General features: G+C 48.5%; 1 protein-coding gene across 1 annotated transcript in view; it reads right to left on the reverse strand.

Moving 5' to 3' along the window:
- Positions 1–19514, reverse strand: part of INSC (INSC spindle orientation adaptor protein) — a 170948-nt gene extending 151434 nt beyond the window's left edge. Inside the window, exon 1 of the mRNA XM_073603960.1 lies at positions 19103–19514. The gene's annotated coding sequence lies outside the window, so the exon portion shown is untranslated. The remainder of the gene's footprint in view (positions 1–19102) is intronic.
- Between the last annotated feature and the right edge of the window lie 1326 nt (positions 19515–20840).

A 20840-nucleotide genomic window follows, 5' to 3' on the forward strand; every position in this document is an offset into this window, starting at 1 on the left:
CGTCTGTATGACTCCAGTGCACACATTAGAGTGTACATTTTTTTAAATTTAAAAATCATACAAACATACAGCTTATTATTAAAAACATATTTACACAAAAATAAACAACTAAACAAAAACAAGCGTGCTTACATCAGCAAGTAAAGAAAACTGTTTCCTGATAAGATAACATAAAAAGAAACATAATAACTACAAACTACAAACCCCGAACCTCAACTTAAACACAATCCAGGCTAAGAAACCTTTTGAGATTTAATCGCCATCAGGATGCTATTCCAAACCCGCCCCATTAACCCCTCCCCCCACATCATTCACCCCGACTTCCACATTCACCTTGCATTCTGCACCAGCCAGCCTCATTTTCTTCCCACCTCCCCCTCCACCATCATCCAATCCATCCCTGACTCCACCCGCACTTCTGCTACGCCGAGGAGGGGTTGGCACCACCATACACTCTGGTCCAGCACCCTCCACTGCCTTCACTACACTAGGAGAAACAATAGGTGCGGACACAGACTTGACAACCACACTTTCTGACACTGACTGGGGAACCACAGACTGGGGGGACACTGACACCACAGACTGGGGGGACACTGACACCACAGACTGGGGGGACATTGACACCACAGACTGGGGGGACACTGACACCACAGACTGGGGGGACACTGACACCACAGATTGGGGGGACACTGACACCACAGACTGGGGGGACACTGACACCACAGACTGGGGGGACATTGACACCACAGACTGGGGGGACACTGACACCACAGACTGGGGGGACACTGACACCACAGAGGGCCTCATAGACACAGATCCTGACGGGACAGAGACACTAGGATCCCCTGGTACAACCTCCGCCAACCCAGACTCTTCACCATCCAGACGGAAAAATTCCTCCACTAACTCTGGCTTATTGTGCAAAGTCTCAGGGCACAGGCTATAAGGGTGACCGACCTTATCACATAGGTTACATTTAATGATGTTACAGTCCCTGGCCAGATGCCCCAGTTCCTGACACAAAGAGCACTTCTGTTCTGGACATTTAGAGGAGAAATGTCCCTTGACTCCACATTTATGGCACAGCTTAGGTTGACCAGGGTAGAAGACGGTAATCCTATCTCTACCACTAAAGGCAGAGGAGGGCAAATGCTAGACCACATTCCCACACACACTCAACCTCATTGACACCGACCACCCACCCATCCAGATTCCTCTATCATCCACAATCTTTTTTTAGGGGACACAACGTTTCACCAAACCTCCTCAACCAGACCCATAAATCCTTGGGGGGTATAAACTCATTCCTTGTCAGGATAGTCACATTTTTTATCAAGGGTTGTCGTGAGACAACTTTAGGGACAAGCCCCTTCCAGTCCGGCTGGTCCCTATATACATGCTCAAACCGCTCCCAAAACAGATCCAGCGATTCTGGACGCACAAATGACAAATCATATTCATAAGAACCAGCCGGACTGATAAGAGCATAAATATCCTCTGCCTTAAATCCCATGGCTAGGATCTTATCCACAACCTCCCTCCTGATAGGTGGAATACCTCCTCCTTCCCACCTGAGCTGTACCACATTTCTGTGCTTAATGGAAGGTGCGTTAGGTGAAAGTCACACAACTGGCTCCGTTCCACCACCAGCAGCATGACTTTGTCCCAACACAGCCTTACCATAATTCCTAACTGGGGCAGATGGCACATTAACTGGCTGCATAGGAACCTCTGAAATCTGGTTTGGAAAACTACCCACCACTTGATCCTCCCTCCTCCCCTCCAGCACAACAGTCCCACTCACTATAGTCCCAGAAGTACCACAGAGCAGTCCCGTCATCAAGTAAAGTCTTCTGTTTAGAAAAAACACCAGCTGTTTCAGCATTCATACAGCCCTCATGCTCTGCAGTTTCAATGTTCATGTGACATTCCTGCTCTGCACTGTTAGTGCCCATGTGGGACTCCTCACAGCTGGCAGAAACCTCTCTGGATACATGCCATCTCCTCCTGCATTCCCTGCTGACTGCAAGGATCTGTTGGCAGGTGAAATCTCAGGAAAGTCCTCCAAACACTGAAAGAGATTTTCAGCAAGCACTTCTTTACCAAGATCTTCATCTGATGGGTTGGTGCCACTCAAGGGAGATTCCATTTCTGTAATGGCCTGCAGCAATCCGCCATTTTTCTCAAACTCCTCCTGAGATGACCCAGGCTGCTAGGGAGGGAGAGGGGCAGATACTGACTCAGACATGACAGATCCTGAGACAGGGGTAGATTTGGGGTCACCATGTGAAGCCACTTCCTTACCCCCCCATCCAAACTGTCGCCATTGCTCTGGCATCCACCCTCTGGCTGGTACTGGCACCGGCACTCTCCTTCATCTGTTGGAATCTCACCTCATTCTCACACTTCACTCTGAACACACCGCTGCTCTCCTTCAGAGAAGCAACCAGCTTCTCCTGCTTTTTCAATGCCTCCTTCAGAGAAGCAACCAGCTTCTCCTGCTTTTTCAATGCCTCCTCCAGAGACTTCAGCTTGGAGATTTCCCTCTTACTGTTTCCAGACTTACTATGCAGGGACTTCTTTTTTCTGAAATCTTCTTTCGGGACAGCAAGTTTCTGTTCCTCCTTAGCAGTGCGGCAAAATCTGTTCACCACTCTATCCTGAAAGACTGGTAAGGACTCCTCTTGCATAGGGACAGGCCCAGGATCCACCTGCAGCTTGAGCACGTGGTGTAGGCCTCAGTGCCTCTGGGGAGCCTCCGCCTTCATCTCCCCCCACCCACTGCATAATGGGTGGGGGGAGAAGCCTGCAGGACAGGCCCTGGGTTGATGTTACCTCCAGCAGGGACCAAAGCAGAGCGAGCCAACAGCACCTTGCAAAACAGCAAGAAGCTCCTCTGGTACAGAGACTGATGTGACCGTGGGGGAGGGGGAACATTAGAGCGTAAGCTCCTCTGGTACAGAGGCTGATGTGACTGTGGAGGGAGGGGACATTAGAGTATAAGCTCCTCTGGTACAGAGACTGATGTGACTGGCTCAGTGTTCTCTGTACAGCACTGCGGTATATGTCAGAGCTATATAAATGTATAATTATAATAGAGTGTGACTGTGGGGAGGGGACATTAGAGTTTAAGCTCCTCTTGTACAGAGACTGATGTAATTGGCTCAGTGATCTCTGTACAGCACTGCGGTATATGTCAGAGCTATATACAGTAACTATACAGAATAAGTATGAGATACAATGTAGCTCCCTCATGGTTGTATTTCAGCCATGAACATGAAATGTTATAAATATCTGTAGATGCATTTTATGTTGGATGCAGTGAGTTGTACGCAGGATTTCTGTGCATCTCGCTAACGGCTCCCTTTATACAGATCGTTGTACGAATGTCTATTATTACGGCAGCAGTGGACAGAACTAACTAGATAATACCTTTAACCCTTTCCTTCCCGTCCTCCTCATTGCTATCAGAGTGCATTCATTGCATGCCTGGGGCTGAGGATAACGATGTACATGCAGTAGATACACTCCACTCTATTAGGTACATCAGCTTGGTAACACAAGTAGCCAATGAGCCAATCAAGTGGCTGCACCTCTAAATATAAAGCATGCAGTCATGGCCTAAGGGGATCACTTGTTGGACCTATAGAGAAGATGTGTGATCTCAGCGGCTTTGGAATGATTGGTGGTTGTAGTATCTCAGACTTTGCTGACCTCCAGGGATTTTTTCATAGTCAGTAGAACAGGGGTGTCCAAACTTTTTTCAAAGATGGCCAGATTTAATGAAGTGAACGTTGGTGAGGGCCGACCATTTTGCCTCACTTTCTTTGAACCATTAAAATTCGGTCTAAGTGTGTTCGTCCCGGCACTAATACACGGCCCAACAAGAATTCTCTTGCCTTTGGGGCTGTGTGCGGTGAAAAGATGAGTGTTATTTGGAGATATATGTATCTTTTGAGGCCCTCCCAAGGAATCCCCGAGCGCTGCTCAGGACTAAGGATGCGCTTGGGCGTGTTATTTGCATATACCGTATTTATCGGCATATAACACGCACCTTCACTTTAAGAGGGAATATTTAGGAAAAAAATTAACTTTTAAATGGGGGCCACAAAAGATATATATATATATATCCAAAACACCAGGGGGGCTGTATTAAACCTGAACGCGGGCCGCAATTGGCACACATGCCGGACTTTGGACACGCCTGCTGTAGAAGGTACAGGGAATGGAGGGAAAAACTGAAGCCCCCAGGTGGGAAAACACCTTCTCAGTGAGAGAGATCAGAAGAGAATGGCCAGACTGGACCTGGCTAACGGAAAGTCCACATTTACTCCATTACAGAAGGTTACTGTAAAGACCCAACACAGGAACCAGTTACTTCCATCCTCCAAATGAGGCTACAGGAGTACGTTGTTCACTGGTCCAAATCATTTGGTGGAGGGGGGATTATGGTGTGGGGTTGTTTTTCAGGGGTTGGGTTTGGCCCCTTAGTTCCAGTGAAGGGAACTCTTAAGGCGTCAGCATACCAAGACATTTTGGACAATTTCATGTTCCCAACTTTGTGGGAACAGTTTGGGGACGGCCCCTTCCTGTTCCAACATGACTGCCCACCAGTGCACAAAGCAAGTTCCATAAAGACAAGGATGAGCGAGTGTGGGGTGGAGGAACTTGATTGGCCTGCACAGAGTCCTGACCTCAACCCCATAGAACAGCTTTGGGATGAATTAGAGCGCAGACTGTGAGCCAGGCCTTCTCATCCAACATTAGTGCCTGACCTCACAAATTCTCTCCTGGAAGAATGGTCAAACATTCCCATAGACACACTCCTAAACCTTGTGGACGGCCTTCCCAGAAGAGGTGAAGCTGTTATAGCTGCAAAGGGCGGGGCCAACTCAATATTGAACCCTACGGACTAAGACTGGGATGTCATTAAAATTCATGTGTGTGTAAAGGCAGGTGTCCCAATACTTTTGACAATATAGTGTATCATGGTCAGCGATATCATAAAGGGAACCTGTCTGAGAGCAAAGTGCCTGTCTGAGAAGCCCCAGATGGAAGCTGTCATTGTGCTCATTATGGGAAGGAGCCATGATGGATTTACCTGGAGTGAGAGGTTATCGGTGGACGGGGCCGGTGGCATCTATCAGATTGGCAGTCATCTCCCACCAGACGGTGACTGAGGCCCCCGGAAGATGGAGGATGCGGTCGGGGCGCAGGGACAGCCAAGGATGTACAATGTAAGGAGTGAGGAGGAGAGATGTGACGGCTGACTTATCTCATGAAACTTTTATTAGCCATCAGGTGTAACTAGATCACCCGCTGTTCAGAGTCACTGGGGCCTCTCCCACAACAGACAATGGATGGGGAGACGTCACACACAGCAGATACAATGTGACCCTCCAATTCCGAGAGAGAGCAAAGTGCAACATCCCAGAGCGAGCAGACAATGGATGGGGAGACGTCACACACAGCAGATACAATGTGACCCTCTATTACTGAGAGAGAGCAAAGTGCAACAGCCCAGAGCGAGCAGACAATGGACGTGGAGACATTACACACACAGCAGATACAATGTGACCCTCTAATACTGGGAGAGAGCAAAGTGCAACAGCCCCGAGCGAGCAGACAATGGATGGGGAGACGTCACACACAACAGATACAATGTGACCCTCCAATTCCGAGAGAGAGCAAAGTGCAACAGCCCCGAGCAAGCAGACAATGGATGGAGAGAGATCACACACACAGCAGATACAATGTGACCCTCCAATACAGAGAGAGAGCAAAGTGCAACAGCCCCGAGAGCGAGAACAATGGACAGGGAGACGTCATGCACACAGTAGATACAATGTGACTCTCTAATACTGAGAGAGAGCAAAGCCCCGAGTGAGCAGACAATGGAGGTGGAGATATTACACACACAGCAAACACAATGTGACCATCTAATACTGGGAGAGAGCAAAGTGCAACAACCCCGAGTGAGTGAACAATGGACGTGGAGAGATCACACACACAGTAGATACAATGTGACGCTCCAATACTAAGAGAGGGCAACAGCCCAGAGTGAGCGGAATAACCCAGAAATGATCTGTAAAAGTTGAAATTACCCATCATTTTCAGTCTCAGTGACAATGGTCACCATAGCAGATGGGGGGGGGGGGGGGGGGGGGGCTATTATCCATGGCAAGAATCTTAAAAACCTGATATGTAAGAAGCAGTGAGGCGACCATGCCGATGGTCACAGAGTGCTATTTTATTAACATAGGAATGGAACAAGAGAGCCAACACACTTCTGAGGTTGTAGGGGCCCCACTTCTTCAGGGCCAAACAACCCCCCCCACACACACACACACATCAGTTACAAGAACTGCTCAGGATTCTTTTATTTTTAAATCTCTAAATAGTTTCTACAATATTTTCTTATCCGAAGTCATTATATAAAACTCTGCATTGTCTATTAAAGCTAAAATAAATTAAAAAACTGAGAATATAATAAATAATCCACAACTATAGCGAAAAAACAGAAAGGGGAAAGAAAGGGAGCGACCTTTAAAAAATGGTGAGAAATGGGATCTGGGGAATAAATAATCAGAATAAGAACAGAGATGGTGACATTTCTATCATTGTGTGATCTCTAAACATATCAGCGTCAGACTGACGGGGGTCGGCTGCAACATGGCAGCCAAATGGGAAGATGATTGAATGATGTCATAGTAGTGAGTGTGAAAGTTCAGTGAGGACATAGTAGCGAATTGGGAGGATAATAATGAGTTTTGGAGGAAATGTGTGGAATCCAGGGAGGATAATCTGAGGATTTAATAGAAGAAATTTATATCTAATGAATGTCTAAGGAGAGTCAGCGATGTGCCGAGGATTTACTGACCGATTGTGAAATGTCAGTTCTGGGGGAGATCAGCAGAACCCCAACCTAACTAAAGGAAGACTTCAAGGGTTTATTCACAGTTAAGTTGAGCATCTATGATCGTTTTTAGGGCAATTTTTGTGTTTTTAGGGCAATTTTAGTGTTTTTGCACGTTCTGGTGCGTGTTTAACCCCTTCCCCCCTAAGGGTGAAACAAATCTAAATGCCTAAGCACAATTTTGCAACTTTGACATGTGTTAGAAAAACCGTACATATCATCGCAGCTACTTTGTGCATCCAGGTGGATTGTACCGCGTTTTTTTCAGGACAAATTGGGCTTTTATTTGATGGTAAAGACTCTGTGCTCACTGGAGCTCATAAACGAATGTTTTTTGGAGTTTGGGTGTTTTTTTTTTGAACAGCCCATGAACTCCACTCTATGATATCCTATGTGTCTGCACACATGGACATTTTATAGCTTTTATCAGCAGTGGAGTTTATGGGCTGTTCTCTGAACGCCAAAAAAATCGCGTTCAAAGTGCCGTTTTTCTGACCACCAAAAAAAGCTAAAAAATGCTAAATGCCGAAAAACGTGCATACACGCTAGTAAAGACTGCTGTTAAAAACGCGTTTTTCAATCAGCGTTTTCTGCCACCAATCTGGCATCCAGAAAATGCTTTTTCGAGCTCCAGTGTGCATGGAGCCTAATGGTGATGAATATCTCCTGATTTGTTTTTTTCTATCATCAAATATAACTGGCTCATAATAGTAAAAAAATATATTTTTTTTAAGTGTAGCTGTATATTTCTTGTTACTACCATGCCCTTCTACCAAAGAACGATCCAAAATAAATTCTCCTGCTCCTGACGATCGCAGCGATACCACATATGTGTTCGGTGTTGTTTGTACCCGGAGTACAGCCAGAAATAATAATGCGCATTTTGCTTTTTTTTTGTCTTACCTAAAACACACCGACACCGATACTAACTAAAAAACTGCAAATCTTGCTCAAAATATACTGACCCTGACCTTTCACCCTGACCCTGACCTTTCACCCTGACACTGACCTTTCACCCTTACTTGACCCAAACGCTAACCCAGGCATTGAATTAGATCAAACCTTGATTTTTTTCTTTCTATTTGTTATTATTATTTCTTTATTTTTTATCACACACTTTTTTTTTTTTTACAATGTTACTCCATTCACAAAGAGAGAAACACAGGGGGCGGGTTTCACAGTGACTGATCACTGTGATCGCCAATCAGAGGCTAGCACAGCTAGCGGGTCCCAATCGTTCGTACGACACCCACGGCTCTCGGTGTGACCCCCGGTCTCTGTGCCGGGAGTGCGATGTGCGGTGCGCTCCCAGCCAAAGGTCAGATACGCAAATATTTGGCCCCATGGAGAAAAAAGCCCCGTCCAGTGCGCCTACATATATGTGTAATGTCGGTGCCAAGGGGCGAAGGTTCGGTCTGGATACAAGACCTAAAGGGCCTGATATGAATTGGAGGGGACCCTGCGCCATTTTTTGTGTGTGTGTTGGGGGGGCGGTCCCCAATAACATTTATATCTGACCCTTATCTATGGCCTAGATAGAGGAGGCCGGGAACTGTCATTTACCAGCAATTTACCCCAAAAGCAAACATTTATTATATTACCAAATCTTAGATGTGACGGCTGCATTCCTTTCCTTTTTAGGCTTTCTTTCCTTTATTTTCACCTGGTGATCCAGCCAGTAAGTCTGTTGTTTTTCAACAGAAAAAGCTGTCTTCCAGATGTATCAGTTTACATGGATGAGACAAACCATTTGCCACTGGTAGGGGTGCTTACAATAATCAGCTTTTATTTATTGATGTAAAACCTTTATCTCAAAAGGAAAACTGTTCCTGTAACTGATTATAAAGTGTGATCTGGGGTTTGGCTTCAATTTGTGATTTGGCAGGGTCAGGGCATCCTCCAGGCAGGGAGAGGGCACCCCCCAGGCAGGGTCAGGGCACCCCCCCAGGCAGGGTCAGGGCACCCCCTCAGGTAGGGTCAGGGCATCCTCCCAGGCAGGGTCAGGGCATCCTCCCAGGCAGGGTCAGGGCATCCTCCAGGCAGGGTCAGGGCACCCCCCCAGGCAGGGTCAGGGCATCCTCCCAGGCAGGGTCAGGGCATCCTCCAGGAAGGGACAGGGCAACCCCCCAGGCAGGGTCAGGGCATCCTCCAGGCAGGGTCAGGGCACCCCCCCAGGCAGGGTCAGGGCATCCTCCAGGCAGGGTCAGGGCACCCCCCCAGGCAGGGTCAGGGCATCCTCCAGGCAGGGTCAGGGCAACCCCCAGGCAGGGTCAGGGCATCCCCCAGGCAGGGTAAGGGCATCCCCCAGGCAGGGTCAGGACACCCCCCAGGCAGGGTCAGGACACCCCCCAGGCAGGGTCAGGGCACCCCCCAGGCAGGGACAGGGCATTCCCCCAGACAGGATTTTTGCATTTTGAATGTTGCACTTTAGGCATTACAAAAATCACTGATCCAAGCCAAACAAAAAATGTTGTTGCTTTGGTACATGTTCCCCAGGGCACTGCCCAGACCCTCAAGCTGACAACCACCCTGCCCCCCCCCCCCATCCGCTGTACCATTTGTTTGACAGCCCCTTGCCTATGATACTAGAACTGATTTTTCACAATCGGCTCCCATTGACTTTGATGGCGTTCGGACTTGATACCCCAACTTTAGTCGTGTTCGCTGATCCCCACTCCACCCGATCCCAGATACATTCAGCTCATCATTATTCACAATGGTAGAAATCTGGATTTTATTTATGAGAAGCAGCAGTCAGCGCCCCCCCCCCCCGAGGGATACGATGATGGAAGGCGACGATCACTGTCACGTCTTCTGATAATTATTCCGATGATAATCATCAACGTATCTGTGACGACCTAATGGGCTCATTAACACGGCGCTAAATCTGACAAATCTTCTCCCTAAGTGCCAAATATATATTTGTTCACTTAGATGGCGTTCAGAGGAAATCAGCGCAGAGGACACAGGGAGTGCGGGAAGACTCTCCGGCGTCCGGCACATCTCCAGAGACGGTAATATTCCGACATCTTTACGGTAGATTTGGACATATTTGGTAGATGGCGCCTTAGAGGGATCCTAACCCCCGAGACCCGGGACAGCACCGCATAGAGGGAGGAGCAAGAGGACCCCTTTATCATGTTGATGTTTTGGCTTCAGCAGAAACTGGATTCAGATGATCTGGCTTTTTTCTGACCTCACTGGCTGCATGCTGATTTCAGATCAGTGACATAGAAATGATTGGATACAGCCAGGAGCCTCGCATTTTCACAAAGAAGCCAGTTTCCTTTACAAACTAACAGAAGTCGCAGAAAGCAGCAAACACAAACACAAGCAGCCAATGGTCCGATATCTTCCCGTCTCTGCCTGCACACCACCTGCCCTGATCTCTTCTTATCTCTGCCTGCACACCACCTGCCCTGATCTCTTCTTATCTCTGCCTGCACACCACCTGCCCTGATCTCTTCTTATCTCTGCCTGCACACCACCTGCCCTAAACTCTTCTTATCTCTGCCTGCACACCACCTGCCCTGATCTCTTCTTATCTCTGCCTGCACACCACCTGCCCTAAACTCTTCTTATCTCTGCCTGCACACCACCTGCCCTGATCTCTTCTTATCTCTGCCTGCACACCACCTGCCCTAAACTCTTCTTATCTCTGCCTGCACACCACCTGCCCTGACCTCTTCTTATCTCTGCCTGCACACCACCTGCCCTGACCTCCTCTTATCTCTGCCTGCACACCACCTGCCCTGATCTCTTCTTATCTCTGCCTGCACACCACCTGCCCTGATCTCTTCCTGTCTCTGCCTGCACACCACCTGCCCTGACCTCTTCCTGTCTCTGTCTGTACACCACCTGCCCTGATCTCTTCCTGTCTCTGTCTGTACACCACCTGCCCTGACCTCTTCTTATCTCTGCCTGCACACCACCTGCCCTGATCTCTTCCTGTCTCTGCCTGCACACCACCTGCCCTGACCTCTTCCTGTCTCTGTCTGTACACCACCTGCCCTGATCTCTTCCTGTCTCTGCCTGCACACCACCTGCCCTGACCTCTTCCTGCCTCTGTCTGCACACCACCTGCCCTGACCTCTTCCTGTCTCTGTCTGTACACCACCTGCCCTGATCTCTTCCTGTCTCTGCCTGCACACCACCTGCCCTGACCTCTTCCTGCCTCTGTCTGCACACCACCTGCCCTGACCTCTCCCTGTCTCTGCCTGTACATACCCTAACCTCTTTCTGCCTCTGCCTGTACATCACGACACCTATCCTGACCTCTTCTTATCTCTGCCTGCACACCACCTGCCCTATTCTGTCCCTTTCTCTGCCGGCACACCACCTGCCCTGATCTCTTCCTGTCTCACCCTGTCTCTGTCTCCATACTATCTGCCATTATTCCTTCCTGTCTCTGCCTACACATCATCTGCCCTGATCTCTTCTTGCTTCTGCCTACACACCACCAACCCTGATTTTTTACTGTCTCTCCCTTATATATCACCTGCCCTGACCTCTTCCTGTCTCTGCCTGCACACCAGCTGCCTTGACCTCTTCTTATCTCTGCCTGTACACCACCTATCCTGATCTCTCCCTGTCTCTGCCTGGACACCATCTGCCCTGATCTCTCCCTGTCTCTGCCTGGACACCACCAACCCTGATGTTTTACTGTCTCTTCCTAAACAGGGATTTTGCACATCAAATGTAGGAAACAAACTGCATGAAGTGCAAACTGATATAAACACGGCTCTGCACTGAACTTGCATTGGGAAGCCAATAGGAGTCAATGGTAATGCATCAAAAGGCATGCAGCATTCATTTTGATGCAACCCTTGTTCAAGGGCTGTTAACTCTCTCCATGCCAAATCCTCAACTCAAAAATGCATTGGAAACATGTATGAACACGTGCCAATCACACATGTCAATGCACAAAGAAAACGCACAGTGACGCATGACATCGCACCTACCTAACAATACAAAAATGCCCCTCTTCACATACATATATCCTGAATCCCACTTTATAACTTGCAGTGATATCTGTACAGATCAGGCGTCCGCCGCCTTCCTCTGTGCCATACCTGACACCTGCGCCATTCCTGACACCTGCGCCATACCCGACACCTGCGTCATACCCTGCACACCTGTGCCATACCTGACACCTGCGCCATTCCTGACACCTGCGTCATACCCGACACACCTGTGCCATACCTGACACCTGCGCCATACCTGACACCTGCGCCATACCCGACACCTGCGTCATACCCTACACACCTGTGCCATACCTGACACCTGCGCCATTCCTGACACCTGCGTCATACCCGACACACCTGTGCCATACCTGACACCTGCGCCATACCCGACACCTGCGTCATACCCTACACACCTGTGCCATACCTGACACCTGCGCCATTCCTGACACCTGCGTCATACCCGACACACCTGTGCCATACCTGACACCTGCGCCATACCCGACACCTGCGTCATACCCTACACACCTGCGCCATACCTGACACTTGCGCCATACCTGACACTTGCGTCATACTCGACACCTGCGCCATACCCGACACCTGCGCCATACCCGACACCTGCGCTATACCTGACACCTGCGCCATACCCGACACCTGCGCCATACCCGACACCTGCGCTATACCTGACACCTGCGCCATACCCGACACCTGCGCCATACTTGACACTTGCGCCATACCGGACACCTGCGCCATACCCGACACCTGCGCCATACCTGACACTTGCGCCATACCCGACACCTGCCCAATACCCGACACCTGCGCCATACCCGACACCTGCGTCATACCTGACACTTGCGCCATACCTGACACTTGCGCCATACCCGACACCTGCGCCATACCTGACACTTGCGCCATACCCGACACCTGCCCAATACCCGACACCTGCACCATACCCGACACCTGTGCCATACCTGAAACCTGCGCCATACCTGACACTTGCACCATACCCGACACCTGCGCCATACCCGACACCCGTGCCATACCTGACACTTGCGCCATACCTGACACCTGCGCCATACCTGACACCTGCGCCATACCCGACACCCGTGCCATACCTGACACTTGCGCCATACCTGACACTTGCGCCATACCTGACACCTGCGCCATACCTGACACCTGCGCCATACCCGACACCTGCACCATACCCGACACCCGTGCCATACCTGACACTTGCGCCATACCTGACACCTGCGCCATACCTGACACCTGCGCCATACCCGACACCTGCACCATACCCGACACCCGTGCCATACCTGACACTTGTGCCATACCTGACACTTGCGCCATACCCGACACCTGCGCCATACCTGACACTTGTGCCATACCTGACACTTGCGCCATACCCGACACCTGCGCCATACCTGACACCTGCGCCATACCTGACACCTGCGCCATACCCGACACCTGCACCATACCCGACACCCGTGCCATACCTGACACTTGTGCCATACCTGACACTTGCGCCATACCCGACACCTGCGCCATACCTGACACTTGCGCCATACCTGACACTTGCACCATACCCGACACCTGCGCTATGTCTGACACCTGCGCCATACCCAACACTTGCGCCATACCTGACACCTGCGCCATACCTGACACTTGCACCATACCCGACCCCTGCGCCATACCCGACACCTGTGCTAACAGAACCCGTCCAGGCCTATGATTGGATGTTGTGAGAGATGTGTCAGGATAGATGGGGATGGATGGCGCTCTCTAAGATGCAGCAGACTGGCAGCCCACTGCTGGAACTTGTAGTTCCTCATACCCCTGATGCTGACATTCGTCACACTTGTGTCACACTCACTGTAAATATTCTATAAATGACAAGTCACCCTTGTCCCCGGCCCGACCCGCACAACGGTCCCATTGTCCCCGCACATTCCTCAGCCCCATTCACGGGATGCTGCTGTCGCAGGCGATGGCCTGGAATGTCGCCCTGGAATTCTCTCTGCATTCACAGATGTCGCAGCAGCAGCTTGTCATGTGATCGGTGTACATACCAGCGCTTTACGATTGTACAATCCAATTGTATGATGTATGATGTACGCTTCAAGTTATACAGATATCATTTTACTCATTTTTTTATACATTTATTCTTAGGTTTAATTTATTACGAAGAATGTATCATTTTAATAATAGTGATTATGATTATTATTGTTATTATTAAAATATTACTATTATTATTATTATTATTACTACTATTATATTATCTTTTTCATTCTTATTATCCATTTATTTATTTATATTTGATTGTACAATCAGATTGTATAATGTAGTGCTCTAAATATACATATACCTGTTTTCAGATATATTTTATTCATTTTTTTAAATTTATTCCAATTAGGTTAACATATCACCCAGAATGAATCATTTTAATAATAGTGATAATTATTATTATTAATGTTGTTATTTATTTTTTTATTTTTTGCAATACTTGTACGAATATACAATCCAATTATGTATGATGTACCTTTCGAGTTATACAGATATCATTTTACTCATTTTTTTATACTTTAGGTCGATTTATTACCAAGAATGTATCATTTTAATAATAGTGATTATTATTGTTGTTATTAATTTATTATTATTATTATTATTATTATTATATATATTATTATTTCGATTGCACAGTCAGATTGTTTAATGTAGGGTTCAAACTATACACATACCTGTTTTGAGATATATTTATCTATTTTTTATTTTTTTTTTAGTTTCAATTAGGTTAACATATCAGCCAGAATGTATAATCTTAATAAAAGTGATAATTAATTAATTAATTCAAAGGATATCACTCAGCATTTATGTTCTCATTTTTGTGCCTTTATTTTGACACTAGCTTTACAATTGATTGTTTGGTTTTAATTATGACCCCGTGGAGGAGCTACACTATATTCCCAAAAGTATTGGGACGCATACCTTTACATGAACTTTAATGACATCCCAGTCTTAGTCCGTAGAGTTCAGTGTTGAGTTGGCTCCGCCCTTTGCAGCTATAACAGCTTCAACTCTTCTGGGAAGGCCGTCCACAAGGTTTAGGAGGGTGTCTATGGGAATGTTTGACCATTCTTCCAGAAGAGCATTTGTGAGGTCAGGCAACTGATGTTGGATGAGAAGGCCTGGCTCACAGTCTCCGCTCTAATTCATCCCAAAGGTGTTCTATCAGGGTTGAGGTCAGGACTCTGTGCAGGCCAGTCAAGCTCCTCCACCCCAAACTCGCTCATCCATCCAGGTTTATAAAGACTGAAAATTAATTTTGAAATGACAGCAACCTGTTCCCATTGGCCATACCCAGATATGGGGCAACTGGGCAATAAGGAGCGACTTTTCTGTGCTGAGAGCGCGCTCACTGCCTGCTCTCTTGCAGATTCCGACCTTTTGTTATTCTGAAGAAATCCCTGTGTGTTTGTCTGTGTCCATGGAGGAAAGTGAATCTAATTGCAGTGGTTTCATAATTATCAATCAGCTGCTGCACCTGCATGGCTCTAATGAGGAAAGTAGCAGGGTCTGCATCCCTTTAGATGTGATTTCCTATTGGGAGTATTTCACCACAAAAATGACATTTGTGTTGCAGGGGATGCCCAAAATCTGACTTGTATCTTAGTGTAGACCTCTGGGAAAATCAGTGAGCCAATCACAGAAGCAGGAAATGATGTTTCTGGGGGGCGCTCTGTACACATTCTGTGTGTGTGTGTACAGAGCGCCTCCAGGTGGCCATATTGCATTTTAAGAAAATGACTGCGGCTGCAGATTGAAAAGGAAATCATTACAATATGACTTGTGTCACAATTCTATATGCTGGGTTATTTTTTCTTTATTTGCAATTATTTTTCCCCAGGAAAGTGGAGTTCCCCTTTAACCACTTGTTGACTGCTCTATAGCCGAATGAGGGCGTCCTGTGATTGCGCCCACTGCTGGGCGCACACGACGTGCTCTGTAATCGCAGTGACCTCCGGCCACTGCCAATCACAGATTGAGGTAAAGAGCCAATCAGCGGCTCTTTACCACGTGATCAGCGGTGTCCAATCACAGCTGATCATGGAAGTAAACAGATGCCGGTGATTGGCATTCCTTTCCTCATGCTGTGAGCCAATGACTGGCATCTCTAAAAGGGGCATCTACACTGATAATCAGTGCAGTCCCACCAGAGTTGCCAATCAGTACCCACCAGTTCTGCCAATCAGTGCCTACCAGTGCTGCCAATCAGTTCCTACCAGTGCTGCCAATCAGTGCCTACCAGTGCTGCCAAACAGTGCCGCCAATCAGTGCCCACTAGTGCTGCCAAACAGTACCACCAGTGCTGCCAATCAGTGCCTACCAGTGCTGCCAATCCGTGCCACCAGTGCTGCCAATCAGTACCCATCAGTGCTGCCAATCAGTGCCCCCAGTGCCTCCTCATCAGTGCCACCCATCAAAGCTGCCTATCAGTGCCCACCAGTGCTGCCAAACAGTGCCACCAGTGCTGCCAATCAGTGCCCACCAGTGCTGCCAATCAGTGCCCACCAGTGCTGCCAAACAGTGCCACCAGTGCTGCCAAACAGTGCCACCAGTGCTGCCAATCAGTGCCCACCAGTGCTGCCAAAAAGTGCCACCAGTGCTTCCAATCAGTGCCACCAGGGCTGCCAATCAGTGCCACAAGTGCTGCCAAAAAGTGCCACCAGTGCTGCCAATCAGTGCCACCAGTGCTGCCAATCAGTGCCTACCAGTGCTGCCAATCAGTGCCTACCAGTGTCTCCTCATCAGTGCCACCCATTAGTGCCCATAAAAGCTGTCAATCAGTGCCTACCAGTCAAGGAGAAAATTTTTATAACAAACTATGTAAATCCTTTTTTTTTTTTTTTTTTTTCAAAATTTTTAGTAGTTTTTTTTTTTTTTACCAAAAAATAAAGCCCCCCCCCCCCCCATTAGTGATTAAATAACACCAAAAGAAAGCTCTATCTGTGGGAACAAAGTGGGGGAATCTCCTCAGCGGGGAAACAGAGGGGGAATCTCATAAGCCAGGACACAGAGGGGGAATCTCCTCAGCCAGGACACAGAGGGGGAATCTCCTCAGCCAGGACACAGAGGGGGAATCTCCTCAGCCAGGACACAGAGGGGGAATCTCCTCAGCCAGGACACAGAGGGGGAATCTCCTCAGCCAGGACACAGAGGGGGAATCTCCTCTGTGGGGGAATTCGCAGAGGGAATCTCTCTGAAGTGGACACAGGAGGGGAAACCTTATCAGTGGTGACACAAAGAGGGAATCTCCTCAGCCAGGACACGGAGGTGGAATCTCCTCAGCAGGGACACAAAGAGGGAATCTCCTCAGCAGGGACACAAAGAGGGAATCTCCTCAGCAGGGACACAAAGAGGGAATCTCCTCAGCCAGGACATGGAGGGGGAATCTCTCTAACAGGGACACAAACAGAAGTAAAATCCCAACAGGAGTTCCCTCCTACCATGCACCATCAAAAACAAGAATAAGTTGACACTGAGTGGACTTTCGGGAGGAAGGATGGATGGTGGAATCTCCTCAGCCAGGACACGGAGGGGGAATCTCCTCAGCTGGGACATGGAGGGGGAATCTCCTCAGCCAGGACACGGAGGGGGAATCTCCTCAGCCAGGACACGGAGGGGGAATCTCCTCAGCTGGGACATGGAGGGGGAATCTCCTCAGCTGGGACACGGAGGGGGAATCTCCTCAGCTGGGACACAGAGGGGGAATCTCATCAGGGACACAGAAAGGGGAATCTCTCTAATAGGGACACAAACAGAAGTAAATCCCAACAAGAGTTCCCTCCTTCCATGCACCATCAAAACCAAGAATAAGTTGTCACTGAGTGGACTTTCGGGAGGAAGGATGGATGGAGGAATCTCCTCAGCCAGGACATGGAGGGGGAATCTCCTCAGCCAGGACATGGAGGGGGAATCTCCTCAGCCAGGACATGGAGGGGGAATCTCCTCAGCAGGGACATGGAGGGGGAATCTCTTCAGCCGGGACATGGAGGGGGAATCTCCTCAGCCGGGACATGGAGAGGGAATCTCCTCAGCCGGGACATGGAGGGGGAATCTCCTCAGCAGAGACATGGAGGGGGAATCTCCTCAGCAGGGACATGGAGGGGGAATCTCCTCAGCCAGGACACAGAGGAGGAATCTCCTCAGCCGACACAGAGATGGGGAATCTCCTCAGCAGGGACACGGAGGGGGAATCTCCTCAGCCAGGACACGGAGGGGGAATCTCCTCAGCCAGGACATGGAGGGGGAATCTCTCTAAAAGGGACATGGAGGGGGAATCTCCTCAGCCGGGACATGGAGGGGGAATCTCCTCAGCCAGGACATGGAGGGGGAATCTCTCTAAAAGGGACATGGAGGGGGAATCTCCTCAGCCGGGACATGGAGGGGGAATCTCCTCAGCCGGGACATGGAGGGGGAATCTCCTCAGCAGGGACATGGAGGGGGAATCTCCTCAGCAGGGACATGGAGGGGGAATCTCCTCAGCCAGGACACAGAGGAGGAATCTCCTCAGCCGACACACAGATGGGGAATCTCCTCAGCAGGGACACGGAGGGGGAATCTCCTCAGCCAGGACACGGAGGGGGAATCTCCTCAGCCAGGACACGGAGGTGGAATCTCCTCAGCCAGGACATGGAGAGGGAATCTCTCTAATAGGGACACGGAGGGGGAACCTCCTCAGCCAGGACACGGAGGGGGAAGGATCGATGAAAGGATTGGCTTCCAATGAACAGTTGGGAGAAATTAAGTTTTGGATTTATTGGGGCACAGAAAAGGAAACAATTGTGTGACCCCCACGCCCCGCACCGCGTCCTCAGGTGCTGATGGTGATTTCAGCGCCACCATTATGATTTCACAGTTCAAAATCACATGACAAATCGCCCCCCATTGCCAGCAATGGAACCGTCCAAGTTTTTGTGACTCAAGTCGCAGCAACTTTGAAAAAAGATTCCTGCACTACTTTTTTTGCGATCTCTATGCGACATGCATTGACTTCTGTTAGGTGATGTTGCAGACCGCAATAAAAAAAATCGCACTGATCTGCGGCTTTGAAATCGCACTGAAGTGGCTCAGTTTCAAAGCTGCACTGGTGTGAACCGGGGCTTGTTGTCGGAGGGAGATCTGGCCACGTGTGGCCAGTCGCTGTGCCATGAACAGTTATGTCGCTCACCTGGTTGTAGCGCAGTGTCATGTATGGTGGGGGCACCGCGGAGCTCGCTCCTCTCTCTCTCTCTTCTCTTGGAGGTTCTGGAGGATGAGAAGGCTTTGTGCTCTCCTCTCCGGCTCCGCCAGACTTTGCATTCTTTCACACAGGGCTCGGCACTCCGTCTATTTTGGTCTGCCATCTCAGAGGAAATATTTTCACAGATTTGTGGTGAGGCCCCGGGACGGGCATGTCGGTGAAACTTTGAGGACGGTAATTAGAGACTTGGAGGGTAACGTGAGGCTGAGGAGGGAAGAGCTGCAATCATCGGGGGGGAAAATAACAGAGCAGCCGAATGTTTGTGTGCCGGCTCCGGGAGCTCGACCTCCCTCCGGGGGTCTCCAGAAACAGGACACATCTAGAATGAAGGGTTGTATTGATGTCTGTGCCCCCTATCGGGGAGATTCACCGTATTAGACCGTTATCACTGAGAGTGAAAGCGAAGAAATTTCCAAATTTTGGAATAGTGTCCCCATTGGAGATATCCCAAATGGGACGCTTGTTCTGGTGACAACCAGGGATTGCCTCACTTTGGAGGGATTTGGTCTCACTTCCTCTTTCGGTTCCGGGACAGGAAGTGAAGTGAAATGTCCCCAGTGGGCAAAAAAAAAATGACAGGGGTTATAACCCTCCCTTACTGTATCAAAAATGAAGAAAAAAAAGGTTTCTTTTTGTTCTACTTTAATATGTACAGTCTGAAGGAAGGAAGAGAGAGGATGGACATGACTGAAACCTTTAAATACATGAAAGGTTCAGCAGAGCGGTATTTTCAGCATGGAGCTAAGATCAAGAACACGGGGACATGACCTCAAACTCATCATAGAAAGTGTTATTGTACCCAAAAGTAAACATTATACAAACAGGAGATAGAGAGATACAAAGTAACATTGTTTATAAACATTGATCAGACAGGAGATAGAGAGATACAAAGTAACATTGTTTATAAACATTGATCAGGCGGGAGATAGAGAGATACAAAGTAATATTGTTTATAAACATTGATCAGACAGGAGATAGAGAGATACAAAGTAACATTGTTTATAAACATTGATCAGACAGGAGATAGAGAGATACAAAGTAACATTGTTTATAAACATTGATCAGACAGGAGATAGAGAAATACAAAGTAATATTGTTTATAAACATTCATCAGACAGGAGATACAAATTAACATTGTTTATAAACATTGATCAGATGAGAGATAGAGAGATACAAAGTAACACTGTTCCATTTGTATCTAAAATAAAATACATACTTTATAATATAAAAAAAAAAATGTATGTATTAAAAAAAACCTCCCTTTTATTGCTCTCAGCCTCCTCAGCAGAAGTGTGACAATTGCCCCCTGGGGGAGGGGTGGAAAGGTGTGAGGACTGAACTGTCTAATACTGATATCCGGAACTTTCTACACAAACATTTGACGATCTGCAGGATTTGGCGGACAGACTAAACAGCGACTGGCCGGGTGCAGCGTTCACCGATGCCTCACCACGCAGGTGTTTCCTTCCGACGTTTCTGCTCATTCCTTCTCTCTGGAAATGTCTGGCCGGCGGTGGGCCCCTCTTTCTCGGAGGTGAACCCATGGGGTTTCCTGCCAGGAGCTCCGTACAAACACAAGAATCTTTTTTCTGCTGCTTCCAGCATTTCCAGCGCTCGGGTCAGCCGCGGGTCACCGGCATGGCTGCCAACATTCCCAGATCTTCCG

Source organism: Aquarana catesbeiana, linkage group LG11 (genome assembly GCF_042186555.1).
Source record: "Aquarana catesbeiana isolate 2022-GZ linkage group LG11, ASM4218655v1, whole genome shotgun sequence".
In the NCBI taxonomy this organism is placed as follows: Eukaryota; Metazoa; Chordata; class Amphibia; order Anura; family Ranidae; genus Aquarana; species Aquarana catesbeiana.